This window comes from Bubalus kerabau, chromosome 10 (genome assembly GCF_029407905.1).
Source record: "Bubalus kerabau isolate K-KA32 ecotype Philippines breed swamp buffalo chromosome 10, PCC_UOA_SB_1v2, whole genome shotgun sequence".
In the NCBI taxonomy this organism is placed as follows: domain Eukaryota; kingdom Metazoa; phylum Chordata; class Mammalia; order Artiodactyla; family Bovidae; genus Bubalus; species Bubalus kerabau.
This window is the reverse complement of record NC_073633.1, coordinates 11,823,151-11,850,958: the sequence shown is the minus strand read 5'-3', so window position 1 is coordinate 11,850,958 and position 27,808 is coordinate 11,823,151. Positions and strand designations below refer to the sequence as shown.

Genomic DNA, 27,808 nt, shown 5'->3' with positions numbered 1-27,808 from the left:
TTTTAAGAACTTGGCACCTGGAGCAGGGTCAGAGACCAAATATATATATATATATTTCTCATTCTAAATCACAATATCACAGTGATAGCAATTAACATTCATTTCACAAAGATAAAATCCTCATGGTTAGAATAGTTAAGATTTTGGGTGGCTGAGAGGAGATGTGGTGGGGAAAGGAAGAAACCCGTCCTAGAGATATTCAACTCTGCCTGTGGATGCCTGTCATTCATTCCCTTCCAGGGAATCAGAGATAAATGTGGAACTGAACTCTACGCTCATCGAAACTTCCATATTTCTAAATTGATATTTACATTTTCACCATAGCTCTGTATATATCTAGTGCCAAGGGCAAATTTTCTGGCATGCTGTAAATAACGGCAATGTGAAATAAAACCATAATGTCATTCCTAAAATCGAAGCCAATGGAATCTAAACACCGTAACAATTTGGAATCATCAACAGTTGCTTAATAACCACAAGGACAAACTCTGGATTCAAAGGAAAATTTACATGATCTCCTTGAAGTTGAAATTCCATTTCACTTTCCCCATGGGATTCCAACCTAATGTAAGTACATTGTTATGCATGAATCATGTGGTTATGATTTTATTGATCAGTCTATTGATATATATACTTCTCTGCAACAAATACATGTTCTAAATTGAAAATATCTAATAGCATTCTGTGTTTGCAAGTCTCTAAGTGATCAAAAACATCACATTGGCTTAGCTATTGTTACAATTATTACACATTTGATCAATATAACAAAATGTATCAGTTTGTAAATTTCTGACAGTTTTTAAACTAAAAAACAAAGTTTTACTGGAAGCATACCTTTTACTAACATGAAATGGACGGTTTTTCCCCTCCAAACTGGTTCGTGTATCCCTGGATGAATATTATGGCTAAAATGAGACTGTGCTGTGTGCTTAGTCACTCAGTCACGTCCGGCTCTTTGCGACCCCAAGGACTGTAGCCCAGCAGGCTCCTCTGTCCACGGGATTCTCCAGGCAAGAACACTGGAGTGGGTTGCCATGCCCTCCTCCAGGGGATTCTCCCCACCCAGGGACCAAACCTAGGTCTCCCGCATTGTAGGCGGATCATTTACCATCTGAGCACCAGGGAAGGCCAGTTTATCATTAATTCTTTTTCATGTACATAAGTAAATGTGAATGGAGATAGTTTTACTTCTAGTTCCATCATTCAATTCCGTGAATTCTGAGCTTTCTTTTCTATCATCAGACATTGTTAATGATCTACTAGCTTACTTGGTTAGAGTCTTCAATTTTGTTAAAAGCAAAAAATTAAAACAATCTGACTGCAAAAAAAAATGTATTATGTACTCATTAGAGTCACTTTCTCACCTGTTAAACTAAGGGATTACCCGCCAAAGATGCTAGCAAGTACTACCCGTCTCTTGCAGAGCAGGAGAAGGGTGTGTTCTTGGGTAAATCAATTTAAGGAAAGGTTGCTTATGGAAGTAGAGCTTCTGAAAACTATCAGCATAATTCCACCTTGGAGAGTGAGCTCGCATACCCTAGCAAATGATCAAAAGGCTCTGGAGTTAGCCTGGAAACAGTCCTAATTCTACTACCTCAGTGACCTGAAGCAAGGCACGCACACCTCCTGAACCTCAGTTTTCTCTAATGATAAAAAAACCCAAAACTAAAACAACCCCCCACCCCCCAACAACCTTCACGATATCTGGAAGCCTGAACGAGGTAATGGAAGTAAAAAAGCTTTGAAAATTGTAAAATTTCAAGTCAATGTTAGATACTGTGGTTTTCATTACTATTTTTGATACTCATGGTCCAAGGGTAACAACTAAGACCAGGACTCAAGTCCACAAGTGATGCCAACCCCTGGAACCCTTGTTAATAAATCCAAAACATTAGTCTCCTGAGCCCCCAGTGATAAAATAATGAACACATACAAGGCTAGTTCAACCACTGGGTAGTGTTGGTTCTCAAGTGTGGTCTCTGAACCACCAGCCTGGGCACCACCGGAGAACTTGATCAGGGCACATTCTCTGGCTCCACTCAGATGGACAGAATCAGAATCTCTGGGAGTTGGACTCCGCATCCTGCATTTTAACAAGCCCTTCAAGGGACTGCTACATGCCACAGTCTGAGGACAGTGCTGTTCAGGATGCTTTCAGCGTGGGAACGGACTCGATTTTCCCAGAATAATGGCTGGTGGAAGAACAGAGGAGGAAGCACTGAATGAGAATTAGTTCTGTATCGACACACCAGCAAACTCCCCAGAGGCGGCAAGCGCTCTTTCGGTTTACAGACGGTTCATACGCAGCAATCGGTCTGCAGCTGGTCAGGGTAAAGAGAGGACCACATGGAAGGGGATGCGGGGTCCACTCAGCTGTTTCCAGAGTGTAACCTGAAAGCTCCTATGATACATGGGCTGATGGCTGCTCCTCTTATGGGCAAGAACAGAAATCCTTTTGGCTTTTGCTGTTTTTCCAAGTGGACACATAGCTCCTTTCCCCCAGTACAACCTATTGAATGCATTTAGAAAGCAAGTGGAAAGGGGTGGTTCAGAAACACTAGATGTCAGTGGGGTCTTGATGCTGTTTCCGCAGGACGCCGAAGGAAATAAAGTAAAACAGCAGCCACAGCATTAAGTCAGTGAACCTAAGCGGCAAGCTTTAGATTACAGCCTCTCTGACAGGATGCCTTTAATGCAGTCTTTTAAAATATAAAGAGTTTTTGGTTAACAACATAGGTAAGAAGTAAAAATTAAATTTTTGTTATCATATTTCTAACCTAAGTTGGGACTTATCTTGGTCAAATATGAAGAAAAGCAGGAGCTGAAACCCACAAAGCAAACAAACAAAAAGTCAAAATAACTGAGTGAGGCAAAGACTGGACATCTGTGGGATGGATAAAGAAGAGGTGGCACATACACACAATGGAATATTACTCAGCCATAAAAAGAACAAAATAATGCCATTTGCAGCAACATGGATGGACCCAGAGATTATCACAGTAAGGGAAGCAAGTCATAAAGAGGAAGACGTATCATATGATATCACTTACATATGGTATCTAAAAAAGATACAAATGAGCTTACTTACAAAACGGAAGTAGACCCACAGACAAAGAAAGCAAACTTATGGTTACCAAAGGGAATAGTGGGAGAAGCAGAGGGGAGAGATAAATTAGGAGCTTGGGATTAACATATACTAACTACTATATATAAAACAGATAACCAACAAGGACCCAGGGAACTCTATTCAATTTTTTGTAATAATCTATAAGGGAAAAGACTGAAAAAGATTGTGTGTGTGTGTGTGTGTGTGTGTGTGTGTGTGTGTGTGTATCTGAATCCTGTGCTGTACACCTGAACTAATAATAAAAAGAATTTGAGCATCTGTTGACATTTCTTTACCAAAGAAGTAATCTTGGAACCATGGGGACACAAAGAAGAATTAGAGTCACTAACCACTCATTTTCACACCTGATTTCTGCTTTCCCAAGGAAGTGAGTTGGGAAGACTGAAAGATCCCTCTGCAAACCAAGCATCCTGAACAGAATGTTTCAGTTGTGTAGCTGAGACCACAGTGGCCCACGGAGGGTTAACACTGAGTCGCTACCATTGGAAAAAAATCTCATCACGAGAACTGCGGCACAGAATTGAGCTGCTGTCCGGCTGACAGAGCCGAGACTCGGGAGATTTATACACCCCGTGGCTCTCTGCAGGCTTCGATCGGGTCTGGCTCCGTGTGGCCACTGACACCACACATAAGCACAGCCAGCCGTGCGTGTCAGCCACACACTCACCCGCTGCCACTTCATGAAGCGGAGTGGGGCAGTGACGTCCTGTCCCTGCCATGGCTCTACCGTGTCAAGAGAAATCTGAACAGACACACATTTTAAAAACTCCAAAATATATTTCCAGTGTATTTTTTAAGCTATAAAGTAGTCATCTTACTAAACTAATAACAGCAGTTGCTGATATGAACACAATTATTCAAAAGCCTCAGCTTATGTTAAAACACACCTCAACGGTACATACTTTTCCAGCGCCAACGTGGAATGGTCAGTGAATAATGGGATACCATAATGCATCTTTTCAGTTTACTTCTCATGGTGCTTTTTTTAAACTTTGTGAGTATGAGGGCAAGGTAAAATTTATAAAAGCTTTGAATCTGGCACAGCATAGTTCCTGTTTGTGTGAGTGCATTAAAAATTTACAGTGAAACCTAGAGGAAACAAAATCTACCAGTGCTTCCAACCTAATGATTTTATAAGCTCGGAACAGCTGTTAACTGCTCCATTGGCTTTGAATCATAATATATGGTAGAAGCCAGCTTGCAGATTGCAGTTTGTGGTTTCGTTTGTGTCCCTTAAAGAGAGCCTATCCAAGCCCTTTACTCCTGTGTCTTTAGAGTTGGTCTAGAATTTAAGTTTAATTGTTGCTGTTCAGTTGCTCAGCCATGTCCGATTCTTTACAACCCCATGGTCTGAATAGTGATATAACTATTTTTAAAAAGTAGAATGCTGTGTTCTCTGCATGGACCAGTTGCAGTCACAGCATCCCCACACTTTTGCTTTAAAACCTGTTCTTTCCTCTCAGCATACAGCTTCTGGAGAGTACCTCTTCATTCGGTCATTCAGCGATCATTTACCGAACATTTACTACGTGCGGGGCACTGAGCTGGAAAGGTGGCTGCTCTTCACGGGCTTCATTGTGTCTTTCCCAGATTCGCAGGCTGAACTGCTACCACCCAGCACCGCCGAATGTGTCAGCATTTAGAGAAAGGGCTTTTAAGAAAGTGTAAGTAAAAAAAAAATGGGGTTATTAGAGTGGGCCCTGATCTGACTGGCACCCTTAGAAGAAAAGGAGGTTTAGACAGCACAGACAGAGGGTGGGCACAGCAGCAAGGCAGCCATCTACAAGCTAAGGAGGGAGGACTCAGAAGGACCCAAACCTGCCAACATCTGGAACTCAAAGGACTTCTAGCTTCCATAATTGTGAAAAAATAAATTTCTGTTATGCAAGGCCCTCAGTCAGTGGTGGTTTTCTGCGGCAGCCAGAGAAAATGAACACAACTGCTTTAGTACAAGTCTGCTCTTCATCTGAATGACTGCAGACGATCATTTGACGACAGAGGAGTGGGGAAGGCAAAAGCAAACAAAGACGTGTTTCCTCCCGTAAGAGCATTACCAGCGCCGCAGCATTTTGAAGGCAGGACATGCGTGGAGCGTTGCCATCAGCAGCTCTGCACCAAGAACTCTCCAGGCTTTGGGCAGTTAATTTTCCACCTTCACCCTGGCTTTGCGTTTCCGGGGACACAATCATTGTGATCATCAAAGGCCCCACCAGGTAGCGAGGCCAGCTGAGCTCTGCCTGGAATTTCATGCTTTGCTATCTACTTATTTATAAAGTAGTAACATGCATGCAGTCTTTGATTTTCAAATTGAATCTTAGACACTAATGATAACTGCATTGGGTGGTTTGTTTTCAGTTTTAATACAGAAAGAAATCTATTTCTGGTCCACAGTTTTGTGTTGTTTTTTTTTTGTTTTTTTTACAAATTCTGACTGAAATTCTAAATTCAAGTGGACATATTGACTACTTCTCAATAGAGGGTTAGAATCAACCTGGCTCCCAGATGCTGTTACTTTCCTCCCGTTGGTACGGAGCAATTTCTTTTCTGTCACTTTCTGCATGTAGGCATGCAGTAACTGGAGAAAGGAACAGGCATTACCAGTAATAATAACTTATAATCTGAAATGAGCACACAGATAATTAATAACTTCACAGGAGAAAAAGAGCTGTACTCAGAAATTTTTTTTTTTTTTTTTTTTTGCTATTTCTCTTCCGCAATTCACAGTACCCACTTCTATCTCTAGATATGGAAAGGAACGATGGTTTTAATCGAGTGAGAGTTACAGATTGATAGGGAGTGAACATGGTGAGTGAGTAATCAACCTACAAATAATCACATCATATGAGACGGTGAAGGCAGGGAAGCTGGCTTGCTGCAATCCACGGGGTCACAGAGAGTCAGACATGACTGAGGGACTGAAAACAACAAATGCCATGGGAAAACATGACTCTGTTACAATGCTTACCTGCAAAATTTTAGGTCACATCTCTTGCACATGGCAGGTGCAACATAAGACACAACTGTTTTGATCTTGCTATTTCTTCTTATCTTTAGCATTTTCTTAGGTCATTCAGCACTCTGGTTATTAGAGCACCCTTTTCCAAGGTGCGTCAATATCTTTGGCCTCTGTCACACCAATAAGGACACAAGGACAATGGTGCTTAAAAGATCCTCAGCTAATTTATCAGGTCTCGTCCTTCAGTTTCCATTCTGCAAATATGACTGGTGTTGACACCCTCTCAGCAAATCAATCATTTCTAATCATTCAAAGGAAAAGTAAGGACAGCACTTGACTTTTTGAGAGTCACCCACGTCACCCTCACTTGACCACCCTTATCTTCCATCCATGGGTCCTAATTCTGTGTGTGTTTCACCAACTCAGGCTCCATTTTGCCAGCACAAGAAGGTGGTGATAGGGTGAAAAATACAAGTGTGCATCTGTGTTCGTGTGTGTGTGTGTGTGTGTGTATGTTGGAGTGGGAAGGGGAAGCTGAGTTTGAGAGTCTATGGGGAGAAGGGAGCAGAACCACTGTCTTGCTTAGCTGGGTCTAAACTGGGTCAATACCAATTACTTCAAAGCACTCCTTATCCCCTTCCCTTCTGTTCTAGTTTTCTAAGAAACATATTCCTTCTGCAGTCTGCAAGTCTCCCCACTCTGCCACAACTGCAAGTAAGGTGCAGAAGGAAGGTAAGTGGTGTGTGTTTGTGTGTGTGTGTGTGTGAGTGTGTGTGTGTTTTGCTATCTACGATTCTTGGAGCATGCACCCAGAACAAGTCAGACAGATTTTCTTCTTGAAAAGGACTGAACTTGACCAGTTGTTTTGACAGTCTGTAGCAACTGAAAAAATACGTCTAGGGGCCTGTAAGAGTGAGGTTCAGTCCAGTCGCTCAGTTGTGTCCGACTCTTTGCGACCCCATGAATTGCAGCAAGTCAGGCCTCCCTGTCCATCACCAACTCCCGGAGTTCACTCAGACTCAAGTCCATCGAGTCAGGGATGCCATCCAGCCATCTCATCCTCTGGCGTCCCTTTCTCCTCCTGCCCTCAATCCCTCCCAGCATCAGAGTCTTTTGCAATGAGTCAACTCTTCGCATGAGGTGGCCAAAGTACTGGAGTTTCAGCTTTAGCATCATTCTCTCCAAAGAAATCCCAGGGCTGATCTCCATCAGAATGGACTGGTTGGATCTCCTTGCAGTCCAAGGGACTCTCAAGAGTCTTCTCCAACACCACAGTTCAAAACCATCAATTCTTCGGCGCTCAGCCTTCTTCACAGTCCAACTCTCACATCCATACATGACCACTGGAAAAACCATAGCCTTGACTAGATGAACCTTTGTTGGCAAAGTAATGTCTCTGCTTTTGAATATGCTATCTAGGTTGGTCATAACTTTCCTTCCAAGGAGTAAGCGTCTTTTAATTTCTTGGCTGCAATCACTATCTGCAGTGATTTTGGAGCCCAAAAAAATTAAGTCTGACATTGTTTCCACTGTTTCCCCATCTATTTGCCATGAAGTGATGGGACTGGATGCCATGATCTTAGTTTTCTGAATGTTGAGCTTTAAGCCAACTTTTTCACTCTCCTCTTTCACTTTCATCAAGAGACTTTTGAGTTCCTCTTCACTTTCTGCCATAAGGGTGGTGTCATCTGCATATCTGAGGTTATTGATATTTCTCCCAGCAATCTTGAGTCCAGCTTGTGTTTCTTCCAGTCCAGAGTTTCTCATGATGTACTCTCGCTATAAGTTAAATAACCAGTGTGACAATATACAGCCTTGACGTACTCCTTTTCCTATTTGGAACCAGTCTGTTGTTCCATGTCCAGTTCTAACTGTTGCTTCCTGACCTGCATACAGATTTCTCAAGAGGCAGATCAGGTGGTCTGGTACTCCCACCTCTTTCAGAATTTTCCATAGTTTATTGTGATCCACACAGTCAAAGGCTTTGGCATAGTCAATAAAGCAGAAGTAGATGTTTTTCTGGAACTCTCTTGCTTTTTCCATGATCCAGCGGATGTTGGCAATTTGATCTCTGGTTCCTCTGCCTTTTCTAAAACCAGCTTGAACATCAGGAAGTTCACGGTTCATGTATTGCTGAAGCCTGGCTTGGAGAATTTTGAGCATTACTTTACTAGCATGTGAGATGAGTACAATTGTGCGGTAGTTTGAGCGTTCTTTGGCATTGCCTTTCTTTGGGATTGGAATGAAAACTGACCTTTTCCAGTCCCGTGGCCACTGCTGAGTTTTCCAAATTTGCTGGCATATTGAGTGCAGCACTTTCACAGCATCATCTTTCAGGATTTGAAATAGCTCAACTGGAATTCCATCACCTCCACTAGCTTTGTGCATAGTGATGCTTTCTAAGGCCCACTGGACTTCACATTCCAGGATGTCTGGCTCTAGGTCAGTGATCACACCATTGTGATTATCTGGGTCATGAAGATCTTTTTTGTACAGTTCTTCTGTGTATTCTTGCCACCTCTTCTTAATATCTTCTGTTTCTGTTAGGTCCATACCATTTCTGTCCTTTATCGAGCCCATCTTCGCATGAAATGTTCCATGCTTCATGCAAAGATGGGCTCGATAAAGGACAGAGTGAGGTAGGCAACAGTAAATAAGATAGTCCCCTGGGTAGGAGGAACACAAGTCTCACTTAATTCCGATGGTACAAATCAACAATTATCCAAGACAGACACTTATATTATTGATGGTCATTTTTCCATTTAGATTGATACTAGGAAATTTTGACTTGTCTCCTGGTTTCCAGTAATTTGGGCCTTATAATGTGACAAAAGTGAAGGAATATTCAGGGGAATAGAAAGGCTTAGGCTCGTACTGGGCTCTTAATAAATAAATAAAAGGAATTGTTAGGTTTTTTCTTGTGCAGTTACCCTCCAAACATGCAGGACCCCTTGGGATTCAATCATGGAGTCAAGAACTTGACATCTGCTGTTGGTACTGGTCAGAGTAAAAGCAAACTTAAAAGATAAATATGAGCTCAGAGTGTAAGCAAACTTAAAAGATAAATATATGCCCTTGAAAATTCCCCAACCACAATCTCTATTTGCTGGAAAACATCCTTTTACGTTTTACATTTTATCTTAAACACATTCTTATCGCTCTACTCTCCCCGCCTCCCCACCCCCACCTTGCCTAGTGGATGGAACTAGAGTCTTTTTTTTTCAGTTTTTACTGCACTGTTTTAGTGAGCCTTTTAGCAAATTGTCTTCTTTGATTAATCACACCTCTCTTCCTAGCTCCAATACTTCTATCCTTTAAGTATCCTTAGATCAGATGCCCATAAATCACACAACACCCCAAGCCAGCTACGAATCAGTCACAGTCTCACTTAGCATACAGATTTAACTGCTGTCATTAATAGGGACTGCAGTAACTAGAAGGACCACAGCTGACCCAACACTTAAGATTGGGTTATGGCCCTAGAACGCTGTCTACTCACAACACTTACAATATCTATTACTCTTAACTCAGGGATGCCAGGGAAATTCTGAAACAACAACAACAACAAAACCTGCTGAAAAAAAAAAACCTAGGTTTTTCTGACAGTCTCTGTTGACTCCTATTGAAACAGTCTCTTGGTTACTAACCTTGATAGCTTTTCTTAGCTCTCATCTGCTTCGATTCCCTGGAACATTCAACACAGATGACTCAGCATCCGGCACGAACCAAGCTCTTCAGTCACTGCCTTGTCACCTAGGAACCATCCCAGTTCCCTATTCACACACTGGCTGCTCTAACAGAGTGGTCCTCTGCCACCACGGTTTGGCCATTCAGCTAATTCATTCATAATTAATTTATTCATTCCACAAACATGCACTGAGGACCAGACACTGGAGAATCAACAATGAGAGCTTCCTGACTACATGGAATTTATAAATTAGTGGGAGATGCAAAAATAAATACATAGATAGGAATTAGAACCTAGTACAACAGACTGCAGGTGGAAGACACACAGGGTGCTCTCAGAGTGTTCAGTTGAGGGGATCTAATCTAATCTGTGCATACCAGGGAAGGCTTCCTGGAAAAGTGGACAGAAAAGTTGAGTCTTAAAGAAACATACAAATTCTCGTCATGAAAAGGATGCATGCAAAGTCAGTGTTTAGACACTGGATCTCTTCCTTACCTGAACTCTTCATGAGTGTGCTCCTTTGTGTCTATATACCTTACCTATCCCAATAGACGTATGCTGTCCAAAATGGCAGCCTCTAGCCACATGTAGCCATCAAGTCCTCGAAAGATTGCTAGTGTGACTGGGGAACTGAAAGAGGAGTTTTTAAATTCATTTAAATAAAACTGATGCTTGATTATTAGAAAACAAGTATGTTTGGAACACCTTGGGTGTGAGCCTATTTCAACTGTAAACTTCATGAAATCTAAATACCAAGCAAGCATTTCCAATGAAAACTTGCATCTCAGATTTGAAGACTCAGTGCCAAAAAAGAATGCAAAAGATCTTGTTTTGTAAACCTGTTACAAGTTAAAATCATATTTTTGGATATTAGGCTGAATAAATTTTAATAAATTAAAATTAACTGTATGGTTTTACTTTTTAATATGGTTACTAGAAAATTTAAGCTTCCACATGTGACTCATATTGTTTCTATTGGACAGAACTGTTAGACCTTGACTGTTTGGAAGGAGGGACTGGGTCTCACTTATCTTTCAGGTTGGCACTATGTTCTGTGTATAAATACTTGTCAAATGAGTAAGACATTCGACACTTGGGCAAGTCCCCCATCAACAAATACTCCATCCGACATCCAGTCCACATTTTTGGAAAGCCTACCATAGCAGTCTTGTTGTAGGCCCAGGAGAATGCAGCAGTGTGAGACAAGGTACTTGCAGCCATGGATAACTAGAGATGCCATGATGAATGTAGAATGTATATCATAAGTCTGTGTAACAGGACAGAGGCATGGGCTGGGCATGGTTTTGTTAATTTAGGCCAGGAGGTCAGGACTGGCCTCTCCAAAGAGTGGAGACTGGAATGTGGTGAGAAATCAATCCCTCTCTGAGGGAAGAACATTCCAGGAGAGGAGACTGCATGCACAAACACATCGGGAGGGAACCGCGCTTGGCACAGCGCAAGGCTGGTGTTGCTGGAGTGCCTAGAGTGGGAGAGAGCAGCAGAATGTGAGATGAGCCAGGGCCCCATCAGGCAGGGCCATGGCGGCCACAAGGACTTGAATTGTACTACCAAGTGAGATGAAAAAACACAGCAGCCAGAGGGTAGGAAATGGTTGGAGAGACCTGTGTTTTTAGACTCTTCCTGGTCTCCTGGTTGAGTATGAACTGGAGGACACAAAGGGGAATCAGAACGTTCACTTAGGTGACTTTGACATGAGTCAACAGCAATTTATTGGAGATCCCAGGGTATGTGCAGCAGGGACGGAGAATGAGAGAAATCTGGACCCCTTGCTGTGTACCTTACTACAACTTTCAAACAATCATCTTTTAAAAATCCATCTTATAAAAAAGTCACTCTTTATAGTCAAAGCATTACAGTGGACCCACAACATATTCACAAGGACTGTCTCTTCGCTCCTAGTCCTTGTCTTGGGCTCTGCCAAAGAACCCTGAGAGGGAAGTCTTTCAGTTACATCACATAATCAAATCCCTTCAGTCAGTATTTGTTTACTGTAGAACCAACACAAGAGAATTTTTGTGGAATCCTTCGCTAGAAGATTGCAGACTAGTCATGGCTACAGAAATTATGCATTTCCTCAGTTTCTCAGTGCATTTCTATACTACAAACATATCTATACCTACATGCACACATTGCTATCACTTCTTGAGCTCTTGCCGTGGTGCCTCCACTGGTACCAAACACTTGATGTGGGTCATTTTATATAATTCTAATAACAACCCAATGAGTAGGTGCCACCATTTTCATTTTCTTGATGAAGAACAAAATGCTTAAGGTCATGCAGATGGTAGCTGTAGAGTGTGGCTTCAAGTCAGTAACATCTGGGTTTGAATTCCAGCTCTGTATCCACTATCTACATGATCTCAGAGCCTTTTGTTTCTTCCTCAGTAAAATGAAGTCTGTTTAATCTGAAGCCACAAGACTCGTGTTCTTAAAGTGTGGTCCTTAGACCACCTACATCAGAATCATCAGGGTTCCCTTATTAAAAGTACAAAGAGGTATGTGATCCGAGAGTTATATCTTCTCTGCTTATTAAAAATGCAAACTCTCAGATCCCATACCTCTTTGTACTTTTAATAAGGGAACCCTGATGATGCTGATGTAGGTGGTCCAAGGACCACACTTTAAGAACACGAGTCTTGTGGCTTCAGATTAGAACTGGACATGGAACAACAGACTGGTTCCAAATAGGAAAAGGAGTTTGTCAAGGGTGTATATTGTCACCCTGCTTATTTAACTTATATGCAGAGTACATCATGAGAAATGCTGGGCTGGAAGAAGCACAAGCTGGAATCAAGATTGTCAGGAGAAATATCAATAACCTTAGATATGCAGATGACACCACCCTTATGGCAGAAAGTGAAGAGGAACTAAAAAGACTCTTGATGAAAGTGAAAGTAGAGAATGAAAAAGTTGGCTTAAAACTCAACATTCAGAAAACGAAGATCATGGCATCCGGTCCCATCACTTCATGGCAAATAGATGAGGAAAGAGTGGAAACAATGTCAGACTTTATTTTTTTGAGCTCCAAAATCACTGCAGATGATGACTGCAGCCATGAAATTAAAAGACACTTACTCCTTGGAAGAAAAGTTATGACCAACCTAGATAGCATATTCAAAAGCAGAGACATTACTTTGCCAAAAAAGGTCCATCTAGTCAAGGCTATGGTTTTTCCAGTGGTCATGTATGGATGTGAGAGTTGGACTGTGAAGAAAGCTGAGTGCCGAAGAATTGATGCTTTTGAACTGTGGTGTTGGAGAAGACTCTTGAGAGTCCCTTGGACTGCAAGGAGATCCAACCCGTCCATTCTGAAGGACATCAGGCCTGGGATTTCTTTGGAAGGAATGATGCTAAAGCTGAAACTCCAGTACTTTAGCCACCTCATGCGAAGAGTTGACTCATTGGAAAAGACTCTGATGCTGGGAGGGATTGGGGGCAGGAGGAGAAGGGGATGACAGAGGATGAGATGGCTGGATGGCATCCCTGACTCGATGGACTTGAGTCTGAGTGAACTCCGGGAGTTGGTGATGGACAGGGAGGCCTGGCATGCTGCGATTCATGGGGTTGCAAAGAGTTGGACACGACTGAGCAACTGAACTGATCTGAACTGTAGATTCATAGCTAGGATTTAATATATACTTTTTAAAAAAAAAAATTGGTCATTTTATATGTTATTTCCCTGAAGTGCTTGAAGCTTCACAAAATCCTACATTTAGAGGCAATGTCACGGTTTGGTTTCCTTTGAAAAGAACCTGAGACCAGGACTTGAGTGAAAGTAGTTTATTTGGGAGATGAGCCCAGAACATAGGTGTGAAGGAGCAGGCAGAGTGAGAGAAGGAAGAAGGAAAAATAAAGAGTTCATTACTGAACTGGTTATTTCTAGCAGAAACAGGAGCTCAGTCCCACTGGGAACCCCTAGGGAAAAATGTAGAATGTGTCACAGAATGGTCCTTCTGTAAAAAGTGAGGCTAAGGCATTTTTTCACCACATCCTACTAGTAATTAGTTGAGAGCTGGCCCCTAGGAGTTAACTTCCTTGTGTATTACAGCTGAGTCTGTGTGGGGCTCAGAGGTCTTTGGAGAGAACCAGAGGTAAAAAGTCAGAGACCCTCAGTGGAAGCTTGAGCTGGAGCACTGGCAATGTGTGCTGTATGGTCCACACTGCACTGATGTCAGGGGACCAGGGATGGAGACCAGGAAACAAAGCACATCTGTTTCAGGCAGCGTTCACACAATTGCTGCTTAATCTAATTGCTCGGTTTTGGATAGGGGATCTGGGAAAGCAGTCTTTCACTGGCAGAGAACCAAAAGCATATTCTTCCCCACACATGCCACATTTTCATGCTCTGTTGGAGCTACCACAGCATCTCTGCAGGAAATGAAGACTCTTAAAGAAAAAGAAACTGATTCTGACATTAGGGGGAAGTCTTGATGAAAGAGACTGCCTATTGCCAGAACATGCTACTCTGAGCCTCCCCCACTCTCCACCTAACTTAGTCAACAAGCACCCCAGTGAGTGAAAGTCGCTCAGTCATGTCCAGTTCTTTGTGACCCCACAGATTATACAGTCCATGGAATTCATCAGGCCAGGATATTGGCATGGGTAGCTTTCCCTTCTCCAGGGGGTCTTCCCAACCCAGGGATCAAACCCAGGTCTCCCACATTGCAGGCAGATTCTTTACCAGGTGAGCCACAAGGGAAGCCCAAGAATACTGGAGTGGGTAGCCTATCCCTTCTCCAGCGGATCTTCCTGACCCAGGAATTGAACTGGGGTCTCCTGCATTGCAGGTGGATTCTTTACCAACTGAGCTTTCAGGGAAGCCCTAGTACCTCAGAGGAGTAATATAAATATAGAATGAACAAATTCTTATCCACAGAATTTTCTGCCAGATTTCTGTGTTTCACTCTTAAATATGAACAGATAGCTGAAGATCTCCAGATACCTAAGGAAAATGTTTAACGTGAAAAGTCAAAACAACAGAAAAAAAGAAAAAGCTCAGAAGAATAGGCAATGCAGGAAAAAACAAACAAACAAAAAACACTGCTCACCAGCTCTCCAAGCCCACCCCCCACCAATCTTCAGAGCTGTAAAAGAACATGATACAGCCATGTAGCATGAATTGGTGGCAAAAAAAAAAAAAAAAAGGGCAAAGAACCCACACATAGATCTGAGCAATTTTTTAAAAAATATTAAGAAAAGACATGAAAAGTCAACAGAATGAAAACATGAAAAGTCAAACCTACTAGACAGTAGAGCAAAAAGATAAACACATGGGCAGTAAGAAAGAGGAGATCAAAATACTAGAGAATTAATCCAGGTAATTCAACACTCAATAGACAGACATTCCAGAAACTGAGAACAGAAAAACTGGCGGGAGGCAATCATGGAAAAGAAGAATTATGAGGGAATTCCCTAGGAATGAAGGACTGCTGCTGCTGCTGCTAAGTCACTTCAGTTGTGTCCGATTCTGTGCGACCCCATAGACGGCAGCCCACCAGGCTCCCCCGTCCCTGGGATTCTCCAGGCAAGAACACTGGAGTGGGTTGCCATTTCCTTCTCCAATGCATGAAAGTGAAAAGTGAAAGTGAAGTTGTTCAGTCGTGTCTGACTCTTCTCGACCCCATGGACTGCAGCCTACCAGGCTTCTCCGTCCATGGGATTTTCCAGGCAAGAGCACTGGAGTGGGGTGCCATTGCCTTCTCCAAGGAATGAAGGACATATGCCTTCAAATTGAAATGGCTCAGTAAGCCCCAGGAAAGTAAGAAAAAGAGAAACAAAAGGGACATGTGAAAGTATATTACAATCATGATATCAAGGATAAAGAAAGAACTCACAGAGAGAAAATACAGGTTGTATACAGAACAAAGGGATTCTGAAAGGCATCAGATTTATCAACAATACTGCAAGCTAGATGACAATGGAGCAATATCGTCAAACATTCTGTGGCAAATTTTTGACCTAGAATATTATACCCAGCCATACTAACAATCTAGGGCACGGTATAAGGACCAAAAAAAAAGGTGATGGTCAAAATGTCTATGGATCCTGAGAACTGGAATTAACTCAGGAGAGCAGTGAAGTCCCAGGATAATAAGTATGCAGAAGACCCAAGAAACAGGATGACCAAGGACTGCAGGAGAAATGTTTTCAGTAAAGAGTACTGGAAATGATATCATCTAATAAATTTCATCATGCAGAAAACTACATTTAAAGGCTGTAGGTGTGGAAAGACTTCACGAAACATATACAAATCCAGGTAAATGAAAATATAATACACCTATTAACTCCAGGAAAGAAATCATACTCCAAACACTATTTGACTCAGCAGGAATCAGAATAATGTAAATTCTGATTACAGATTTAACCAAACATTATGAGTTAACTTTATTGAGAGTGCAGAAAGAGAATTTTGGGGTGGGTGGGGAGTCTAAGAATACTAATTCTCAATTTCCATGCCAGTCAACAGATAATATGCAACCTAGACACAGCAAGGGAAAAATTATATATCTATATAATTTAGAAAAAACTAGGCAAATAGAGGAAATAACTCTAACAGTTGAAAGAAATTGCTCTTGAGAAGAAAGAATGGAGGGTGCAAGAGCAGGATATGGAACTATTTTTTTATTGTTGTTATGATCTTAGTGGTGTCTGCTTTTTAGGACTATGGATAAAGTTACTCTGATTTTAAAAATTTAACTAATAAAATCTATTCTGAAGCTCAGAAGTAACTTTCACATGCCATCCACTGTGCCAGAAAGCCAGTTTATTTTAATATCCTTAGAGGATTGGTTCCAGGACCCCCTGAGAGTATCATCCATAGATGCTCAAGTCTTTACAAAAGATGGTACCGCATTTGCATATAACTACACATGTCCGCAGCTTCCCAGGCGGCTTGGTGGTAAAGAATTCATCTGCCAATGCAGGAGTTATGGGGTGGATCCCTGGGCCAGAAAGATTCCCTGGAGGAGGAAATGGCAACCCACTCCAGTATTCTTGCCTGGTAAATTTCTTGGACAGAGGAGCCTACTGGGCTACAGTCTATGGCGTCACAAAAGGGTCACACATGACTGAGCATACATACATATCCTCCAATACGCTTTTTCCCCCACATACTTTAAATCAACTCTAGATTGCTCATAATACCTAATACAACATAAATGCTATGTAAATAGTTGCTGGTATGTGGCAAATTCAAGTTTTGCATTTTGGGATTTTCTGGATTTTTTTCCCCAAATATTTTTGATTTGAGATTTGTTGAATCTGAAGATGAGGATACTGAGGGCCAAATGTAATTAAAGAGTTATATTAAAAGTCTTTGGGCCTGCTGCTGACATGGTGAGTGGTATATCTGCCACACACACAAAAAGCGATCTCATTTTATTCTAGAGGAAAATGGATCAGCTGAGAAAGGGATTTGGTTCTGTAAGAAAACATGGGTCTCTCCACTGAACTCTGCAGCAGGTACTTTCTAGGTTGAGATCATTCTGTCTTCCAAAATACAGAAATCCTTTCATTTCATATAGGATGGGGTGGGGTAAATAGCTCATATCACCAACTGCTTATTTTCCACTTTAATCAATTTAGATGCAAGAGGTATCATGTTCATCTGTAGGATATACAATTAACTAAATATATTCATTGTATCTGTGAGCTAAATAGAAAAGAAACAAATGTGGACTAGTAAAATCATGACTTTTCCTCTGGATCTGAAAATGGGTCAACAGACATTATATTTATATATATATATAATATATATACATTTGTATATCACTTATATTATATAGTTGTATATTTATATTAATTAATATGATATATTTCTCTGGATTTGAAAATGGATCAACAGACATTATGTTTATATATATAAATAAGTACGTTTATATAAATATGTTTGGGTGGGCTCTGGGAGTTGGTGTTGGACAGGGAGGCCTGGTGCTGCAGCTCATGGGGTCACAGAGTCAGACACGACTGAGCAACTGAACTCACCTGAATTAATATACAAATAATATGAGATATATAAACATATTAATTTGAATAGTAAGTATATTATACAACTATATTAATTAATATATGCCAATTAATTAACTATATATTAATTAGTCTTCTGCACTAAGCAAATGCCATGTAGAATTGACAGACTTCCCTGGTGGATCAGTTGGTAAAGAATCTGCCTGCAATGCAGGAGACTTGGGTTTGATCCCTGGGTTGGGAAGATCCCCTGGAGGAGGGCATGGCAACTCACTCCAACATTCTTGCCTGGAGAATCCCCAAGGACAGAGGAGCCTGGCAGGCTGCAGTGCACAGGGTCGCAAAGAGTCAGACATGACTAAGCGACTAAGCACATAGTAATACTGTTTGCACTTAAAAGTTTATATTCATTGGATTTTAATTTTTCTTTTTAATTTCACTCTTTCCCTCCATAGATATATTTAGCATCATATTACAGTTGTCCCTAGTTAGAAATATTCTGTCTCAGCACTATGATACACAATGCTTTGCTGGGTTTCCCTTTACCAACTAATGTATATCATGTCTTAGAAAAATCCATAACTCGACAGGAAAAAAATCTAATGAAGCCTTGTTTACCTTGTCAAGACATTTCATGGCATCTTTGCATTTTACTAAAAATATCCATTTATTCCTTCACTATGCAGCTTTTTATATCCTGTAAAATATTTCATTTTAAAAATCCACCCCCCTTTCTGCATGGATAACTCTCCCTTTGTTTTGTCTTTTTTCTGACACTTTTGTAGAAAAATATCACTTTAAATCAAATTGCACTTAGGTGATTTGCTCTTGAAAAGCCAAATGAATAGCCATAGGCAAATGATTAGCTGGTTTTAAAAGTAAAATAAACATGAGTGTACTGCCATTCACCTATGTTAGTTCTTCCATCTCAACTGCTCAAATACCCCACCTTAGGAAATACAGTAAATGATTCTGATGGCGTTTGGCTAGCACATGTATTTGCTCTAGCTCTTATCTCTTGATTACAGTCAATGAAGGATGAGCAGTGTGGAATCACTCACCCAGTCACCTTTCATTATAAATCAGGTAAGTACAGGTCACCCTTTTGATTGGCTATAATACACTGCGTGAAGGAAGCTTCAATTTCCCACTAAAGTCTGCACCAGAGAGAGAAGAGAGAGAGAGAGAAAAAAAGAGCAAATCAATAACCTTTTCCCTCCAATGAAACCATGATTTATACGGCTCCTATGGAATGTCAGGATGCTTGTTTTTTTTAGGACAATGACAGCAATATTGCAGCTAACCAATGACAATAAAAGTCTGAAATCTGGTGGTTATTTTCTGCTCAAGCCACTGCTTTATTGAGGAAACCAAACAGTACATCAGAATAAAACATCATCTCTTTGGACCCCTCCAATTTGGAAATCACAGGATCACAGGCATAAAACATCTGGTCCTTTTTGAGTTAAAAACCCCAAATAACTTTCCTCTGAAAAGCTGCCGCATCTTTCATATAAGCCCACTGGAGGCCAGTCTTGAAAATTCTGTACTGAGTTTGACAAAATAAGTATTCTATTTGGAATTGTGCTTTAGTATTTGAATCATAAGTTTCTTCAGAAATGTGCGTAGACTAGTATAATAGGGACCACAGTGATTACTGTGAATTTTTGTCACGTACATTTAATTTTGTTGGAGGCAAAAAGGGCAAATAAGAAATCACTGTGGTGAGGAAGTTCTAGAAACATATAGAAGGTGCTTCTAAATTACTGGCGCCATTAAATATTTATTGAATAACATGTCACAGTCATACAAATCAAAGTGATATGCCACTTACACCCTGGTTTCTAACAATGCACAACACTTGAAAGAAATAAAACAGCATTTGTTTAAAAGACTTAGAATACAGAACCTGCCTAATAGAGCTTGTCTCTCCTATTGTGAATTAATGCAGCTCCACTGTTCTGACATGAAAGTTATTTCACTCACTGGCTCCAGGACCAGAAGAAATAAAGTCCGCCTTGAGCTGCAGCGGTGCCAGCACGTTAACCACCGTGACTTTGAAGTCTAGAAGAAAAATAGCTGAACCAAAGGCAGGTGTTTTGGAACCTTGACAATGACTCTGATTATACTATCGTCAAGGTGCTCATTAGCCCTGCAGATTCCTGCATTAGGAGATTCGTTCTGAGAGCTCTTAATCCATTCCCCAAGCTTTACCAGCTACTTGCCACAGGGCCTCAGGATGTTGGAATTAAGGGGCGTAGCAAACATTTTCTAGTGCTTGTGTGTCAGGGACTGAAGCTTGCAGGACCTGCGGGCGCAGGGATATAGGTAAGGAAAGATGGCACCTGAGTCTCAGTGTGGAACTCTTTGTGCTACTCTATCTCTGCTCCTCACATATCTTATGCTCAGAAAATATTTAGTAAACCATTAAAATGAACTCCAACGAAACTTTTTGACATTTTCTTTTCTTTTCCTACCTTAGGTGTGGTGGGTGGAATTAATTACCCTCCCACCAACACATTATCAAGAGCACAATGCAAATCATGTGCACCGTTATTTCCCCCTTGCATCAACATTTCCCATTAACTGCTGTCCTACCAGCACCCCAACAGTCAGTATGGTTTCATTGTGGATTTGAATCTGAGGAAAATCCTTGTAAAATAAATACGGTGCCTTGTCACTTACATAATATGGCAACATGGTAGTGCCCTCATTTTGTCCTATTCTCTTCACTCAGCACTGTTCGATCATCTCTCACGTTGTCATTACTGCTTCTAATCGATGCAAAGTATTCCATCACCTTTTGCATAGCAAGTACCCTAGTGGCGGACAGAGATTGCCCCCACTCCCTCTTACAAACATCGCTGTGAATAGTCTTATGCATGACCCCTCACCAACACATGAATTTTTCAGGGTATAAGCCAGGGATGGAGTATGCTAGGACAGAGTGTCTATCTTTACACATTTGGATAAGCAACGTTTGAATGTTCTTTAGAATGACTGCCCCAGTGCACACTTCTCTACACGCATGTGTGCCAAGTCACTTCAGTCGTCTCCGACTCTACATACTTCAGAACTGTACCAGTTCAGGCCCCCGCCCCCTTCTCCCCAGTTCTCTCTTCCTCCTCACTTCCAGTTTTTAGCCACGGAGGCCCCAACCACAGGAGGGCTTTGAAGAGGAGGGAGGGCTTTGTCTCCTGCTGGTTGACCCCCGTGGGATGTGGGCACTGTCCAACACATCACTACTCAGCACACACTGGGCACCATCTTGCCCTCTCTTAATAGGAAAAGGTAGGGGCTAACATTAGATCCGGAACTCAAATGAAAGAACCGGAAAAGAAGGAATCTGCATGTAGATGAGTGGGAATTGGAGAGTCTGCTTTGGGAGGGTCAGTTGGCCTGGCTCGTTGGTAACTAAACTTCCTGGAGGATTTGCATCCCAAGTCCAAATGGAAATAAGAAATATGACTCCTGGAAGGAGTAGTTGCTCTCCATTTTACAATCTTTCTATCGATTTCTAACTGTCTAGCTTGAAGGAAAAAAGAAACGAACTTGAAATCTGGAAGCCAACCTCTTCTATCCAGAGGAGATTCTCAGGCTCTAAAGCAACAAATGGCATTGCCAAGTCGAATGGCATGGGGAGAGCTCTGAGCGGCCGAACTGCCTTTTCCTACTAGGATGGGGTTCCTCAGCCTGGCATACACAGGGATGGGAGTAGGAAGGGCAGGAATCAATGGGGTTCCTGTTTTCCGCCAATTTATGCAAATGTTGGTTCTAGAAATTTCCCTGCTGTCCTGGCTAGGCCATTTGGAAGATCCATCCTGGAAGGAGGAGGAGGAAGGGAACTGCCCCTGAGTTGAAGTCTTTAACGGAAAGCTGGACATGAGCCAGAGTGGGTTCTTGAGTGTCAAGAACTTGATATACACAGCTTCTTGAGTGTCAGCCCAGTAGAATCGGAACCCACACAGTGAAACCACGGAGTGTGGAAGCACGCTGTATGGTTCTGGATTCCTGATCCTCCGGTTTACTAGCTGAGTGACCCTGGGGAAATACTTAACTTCTCTGGGTCTCTGTTTCTCATCTGTAAAATGTACATAATCATAGTGCCTCTTCATGGGATAGTTATTAAAAAAATAAAGGATTAATATATTACTAAATATATTTAAATATTTATTCAAATACTTAAAATATTTTATATATAACCATATATATTATGGGCTTCCCTGGTGGCTCAGAGGTTAAAGCATAGGCCTGTAATGTGGGAGACCTGGGTTCAATCCCTGGGTCAGGAAGATCCCCTGGAGAAGGAAATGGCAACCCACTCCAGTATTCTTGCCTGAAGAATCCCATGGATGGAGGAGCCTGGTGGGCTACAGTCCATGGGGTCGCAAAGAGTCGGACATGACTGAGTGACTTCACTTTCATTTTCACTTTCATATATATTATATATACATATTTATATTATATATATTACTAAAACTAGTAATACCTGTTAGTGAAGTGACCAACACGACATCTTTCCAGGAGGTGAGTGGTGGGTTTCCCCTCACACCCACCTCTCAAGTTCCTCCTATTCCCTCCTCTGGCGAGGAGACCTCAGCCTCAAACAGAAACCACAGAAGCCTGGAGAGCAAGCTGTCAGTTTTCTTTCCTTAACAATCTGGATTTTTCCATCCTCCCCACTCTGCCAAGTCCTGAGTGCAGCACAGAATGATCCTTCTCAGCATGACAGTTAACTCTTATTCCTGGAGCCACTCCCCTGTGAGGCTCCTCTGCTGTGAACCACAGACTCCCAGGCCACTGCATACCCCCTTCTGCTTGGTGTTTCTTCAATCTGGGGTCTCGGTGCTCATCAAATCATTACAACGTGGACAGGCTTTTCTTTGAGAGATACCCAAGTGGATGGCATTTGGCTGGAACTGATTCTCAGTAGGGAGACAGTCTCCCTGCCTTCTTCTTGTTGTTTAATCACTCAGTCATGTCCAAGTCTTTGTGAGTGACTCTATGGACTGCAGCATGCCAGGCCTCCCTGTCCTTCACTATCTTCCAGAGTTTGCTCAAACTCATGTCCTTTGGATTGATGATGCCATCCAATCATCTCATCCTCTGTTCTCCTCCTGCCTTCAATCTTTCCCAGCATCAGGGTCTTTTCCAATGAGTCCATTCTTCGCATCAGGTGGCCAAAGTATTGGAGCTTCAGCATCAGTCCTTCCAATGAATATTCAGGGTTGATGTCCCTTAGGATTGACTGGTTCGATCTCCTTGCAGTCCAGGGGGCTCTCAAGAGTCTTCCAGCACCACAGTTTGAAAACATCAATTGTGTGGCGCTCAGCCTTCTTTATGGTCGAACTCTCACATCAGTTCTGGGAAAACCATAGCTTTGACTATACGGACTACCTACCTACACATTGTCTAATGAATGGCTAATACTTCAAATAAACACAACAGTCTGGATCCCTCAAGCAGCCTGCAAAGGCTACTGAAGATGCTTTAGAATTGGAATGTGAGTCATGGGCCAAAAGAAAAAAAAAGGAGAGACAGTAATGGAGAGAGGAAAATGACAACAACCTAGAAGCTTGAGAACCACTTGCAGTTACAATAATGAAGCATAAGCTTAGCAACAGCAAAACCTGGGGCAGCCAGTCGGCTACTTGCAATTCTGGAGTTCTGAGTAACAGCTCCTGCTGAGGTCTGAGCTGGCTGAAACGTGATGGAACCAACCTCACTTCGACCCCAGCAGCCACAAGCGTCACCAGGATGGAAATCCATTTCTAAAAATGCTGGGTCACAAAGGAAGAAAATAACCTCACAGCATCACTTTGTTTAATGAAACTCATGAGAACTGGGAGCAGCTGTCTTGGCTCAGACATGTGGAGGGGTGTAACATCACTGTTGAGGTCATTTATTCCATCACCCTGTGACTCAGTCAAAACACTCATTATGGGCTAAATTGGGCCAGGCACTGTGATTGGTACCATGGAGGCTATAAAGATGATGAAGTTTTTTTATTAAAGTATAGTCGATTTATAATATCATCTTAGTTTCAGTTATACAGCATAATGATTCAGTCTTTTTGCAGATTATTTTCCATTATAGGGTATTTAAAGATAATGGATATAATTCCCTGTGCTATATAGTATATCCTTGTTGCTTATCTATTTTATATATAGTAGCTTGTATCTGTTAATCCCATATCCTTAATTTGTACACCTACAAGCCTCTCCCCTGTATTATTTTTTAACATTTGACAAGGGATATTACATAGTATTTTTCCTTTCTATCCAACTTGTTTCACTAGGTATAATATTCTCTAGGTCTATTCACATTGCTGCAAATGGCAGTATTTCATTCTTTATAGGTGAGTAATATTTCATTTTGTGTGTGTATGTCCATGCACACACACACTCCACATCTTAAGCCAACTGTCTGTTGATGGACACTTAGGTTGCTTCCCTGTCTTGGCTATTGTCAACAGTGATGCTATGAACATTATTCATATTGATTCGGAGTAGCATGTGCATGGGTGCATATGTTCAGTTGCTCAGTCATGCCAACTCTTTGCGACCCCATGGACTGGAGCCTGCCAGGCTCCTCTGTCCACGGGATTGTCCAGGCAAGAATATTGGAGTGGGCTGCCATTTCCTCCTCCAGGGGATCTTCCAGACCCAGGGATCAAACCCCCGTCTCCTACATTGGCAAGTAGATTCTTTACCACTGAGCCACCTGGGACATTGGTGTGTATGTAAAAGATGACTAAGTCTTGATCTCTGGCCTCAGAGTCCAGAAATTGCTTAGAATACTAAAGAAACATTTTTTAATTGAAGATATAAAAAGAATTCTAAAAACTAACCCCAGAAGAAGGCAGAGATGTATACCAGGAACAAGAAGGGCATGGTGATCTTCTTTGTGAAAAGAAAACACTAAAACACTGCACCCAGTCAGTACGTTGGTTTACTGTACATGGGCGAGTGGACCCAAGTTTGGCTCATTAACAACGAGATGAAAGTCTTCATAAACCACCAAAGATAATTCTCCTGTGTGATGATGATGACTGCCAATCGGGTATTCTGCATCCCACCCTTCCCTCAGGAGGTCCCTGAGGGCCCTTCTTCCTTCTCACTAGACCTTGCTGAGGCCCTGCATGTCTGGCATCACTAGCTCACTTCCAACCTCTAAGCAAAACTATGCTCTCACTCTCTGGTCACTGGGACTCCTCCAGGGACCCAATTCCACTCCCCTTGGCTTAATGGCACAGTTGCTCTGTGTACCTGATGAACAGGCGTCCCACCTGCCTTTCTCTTCATTATGAAAATCTTCTTCCCACACAGACTCTCAGAGATGTGTTGTCTTACCCATGAGCACAAAGTAATTACCTGTCTTCTCCCTTCCAGGTCAGCTTAGCTCTTTGGCTTCAGTTCAGTTCAGTTGCTCAGTCTTGTCTCTTTGCGACCCCATGGACTGCAGCATGCCAGGCTTCCCTGTCTATCACCAACTGCTGGAGCTTGCTCAAACTCATGTCCATTGAGTCAGTGATGTCATTCAACCATCTTATCCTCTGTCGTCCCTTTCTCCTCCTGCCTTCAATCTTTCCCAGCATCAGGGTCTTTTCCAATGAGTCAGTTCTTCACATCAGGTGGCCAAAGTATTGGAGTTTCAGCTTCAGTCCTTCCAATGAATATTCAGGACTGATTTCCTTTAGGATTGACTGGTTTGATCTCCTTGCAGTCCAAGGGACTCTCAAGAGTCTTCAACATCACAGTTCAAAAGTAGCAATTCTTCAGCACTTAGATTTTTTATGGTCCAACTCTCACATCCATACATGACTGCTGGAAAAACCATAGCTTTGACAAGACAGACCTTTAAACCAGGTGGTTCCTAGGCCAAATTCGGCACCTAGCTTACAAGTGCATGCTGTTTGGTTCATATAGTGTTTTGAAAAATTTTTGAAAAAATTGGTTCATTATGATAGAATCACTTTGGAAAACACTTTGTTTCTCATCAAGTTACCCACACTTACCAAACAACCCAAGAATCCCTCTCCTAGGAATTTACCCAAGAGAGATGAAACTTCATTCACACAAGGATTTATACTCAAATGTTCACAGCAACATTATTCTTAATAGCCCAACTGTAAACAATCAAAAAAGTCCATCAATTGGTGATTGGATCAATAAACTATGGTCCATCCATAATGGATGCTACTCAGCAACAGAAAAGAATGACCAACTAGCATGTGGAGGAATCTCAAAGATATTATGCTAAAGCAGAGTCCAGAGGTGAAAGTTTTATACTATATGATGTATTTCATTTACATAAAATTTTACAAAAGATGAAAAGCATATCTTTGCTTACCAGGTGCCAGGCATGATGGGAGGGACTTGACTGCAAAGGGGCATAAGGTAACTTTTTGGTGATAGAAGTGTGTTTAATCTTCATTGAGGTGGTACTTAGAGCTGTATCCTTTTGCCAAATCTCATCACTTAAATCAATGTATTTTATTCTAGCTGTATTTGTTTTCTGTTGCTCTGTAACAAATTATTGCACTCTTAGGGGCTTTAAAATCACAAAAATTTATTATCTGAAGTTCTGGAGGTCAGAAGTCCAAATGGATCTCATTGCACTAAAAGTCCAAATGGACCTCACTGCACTAAAAGCAAGATGTCAGCAGGGCTGTATTCCTTATGGAGACTCCAGAGGAAAATATATTTCCTTACCTTTTCCACCCCTTGAGGCTGCTCATATTCCTTGGCTCAGGGTCCCCTTCCTCTATCCTTAAAGCCAACACCACTAAGCCAAGTCTTGCCCATACAACCGCTTACCTGGTTCTTCCCGCTCCGTTTTCTGCTTTTACGGACTTTCGTGATTAGATTGAGCCCACTGGTAATCTCTCCACTTTTAGGTCAGCTGATTAGCAACCTTAATTGCATTTAACCTTAATTCCCCTTTATCCTGTAACCTCACATACTCACAGGTTCTGAGGGTTAGGGTGTGGATGTCTTTGCAGACCATTATTCTGCTGACCACATGGCATATTATATCTCTATAAAAAATATCCAGAATACTGCCTTCTCTTGTAAATCAGATCTGGTCACACCAGGCTTCAATAGTTGTGTGGCTAAATCTGCTGCAGCTGAGTAGCTGCCAAATGTCATGTCTGATCCTGTGCGACCCCATAGATGGCAGCCCACCAGGCTCCCCCGTCCCTGGGATTCTCCAGGCAAGAACGCTGGAGTGGGTTGCCATTTCCTTCTCCAATGTATGAAAGCAAAAAGTGAAAATGAAGTCGCTCAGTAGTATCCGACTCTTAGCAACTCCTTGGCTGCAGCCTACCAGGCTCCTCCATCCATGGGATTTTCCAGGCAAGAGTACTGGAGTGGGTTGCCATTGCCTTCTCCAGAGAGGACACAGACACTGTTAAAATTTGTTTCAGTACTGTTTCTTGCCAGCTTCACCTATTTACATCACCTGCTTGGTCACTAAGATATTTACACTGGCCATCTCAGTCTTAAACTGTTAAGTCAAATGAAACCAAGACTCTCTGACTCTTCACATGTCCCCTTCCCTTTTTGCTCCACTCTCCCTCACCCTCCACTTGATCTGTCAGGCTGACGTGTTCTCTCCATCCAACTTGTAACACCGTCTCTATGTTGAAAAACACAGTGGAGTTCAACCTGGCTCCAGCAAGGCCAAATTCCCAAATCTGTCACAGCATTTGAGAAAGGGGTTCTGCGAACTCACACGCTGAAACAGCGAAGATGAAAATTAAAGATTGGATTCAGGATTCATCACTATTACTCAAGATGAGATGTTTCCCTACACCCCCACTTCAGCCTAGAAGCATCTCTGGCTTCCAGCTTGGGGCCAGGCACAGTGTAGATACACAACAAATGTATGCTACCCCCAAAGTTCAGTGTAGTATCTCATAGAGCAATTTAAATAAAGGCTAAATCTCAGTTTGTTTAGCAGTGATGGGGGAAAAGTACTGAGATCCATTTCTTTGTAGGATAACTTCAACTTGAAGACAGAAAAATTACATTGCTTCCATGATTCT

The 27,808-nt window shown here is 41.9% G+C and overlaps 1 protein-coding gene and 1 long non-coding RNA gene across 6 annotated transcripts in view; both read right to left on the bottom strand.

The window, feature by feature from the left end:
* Window positions 1-27,808, bottom strand: part of SV2C (synaptic vesicle glycoprotein 2C) — a 215,787-nt gene that overhangs the window by 60,628 nt on the left and 127,351 nt on the right. The window lies entirely within an intron of this gene.
* Window positions 55-26,531, bottom strand: LOC129620847 (uncharacterized). Its single transcript, XR_008698749.1, has 2 exons — window positions 26,110-26,531; window positions 55-2,192 (listed from the first exon to the last, which is right to left on the bottom strand). It is a non-coding gene; the product is annotated as an uncharacterized LOC129620847 (long non-coding RNA).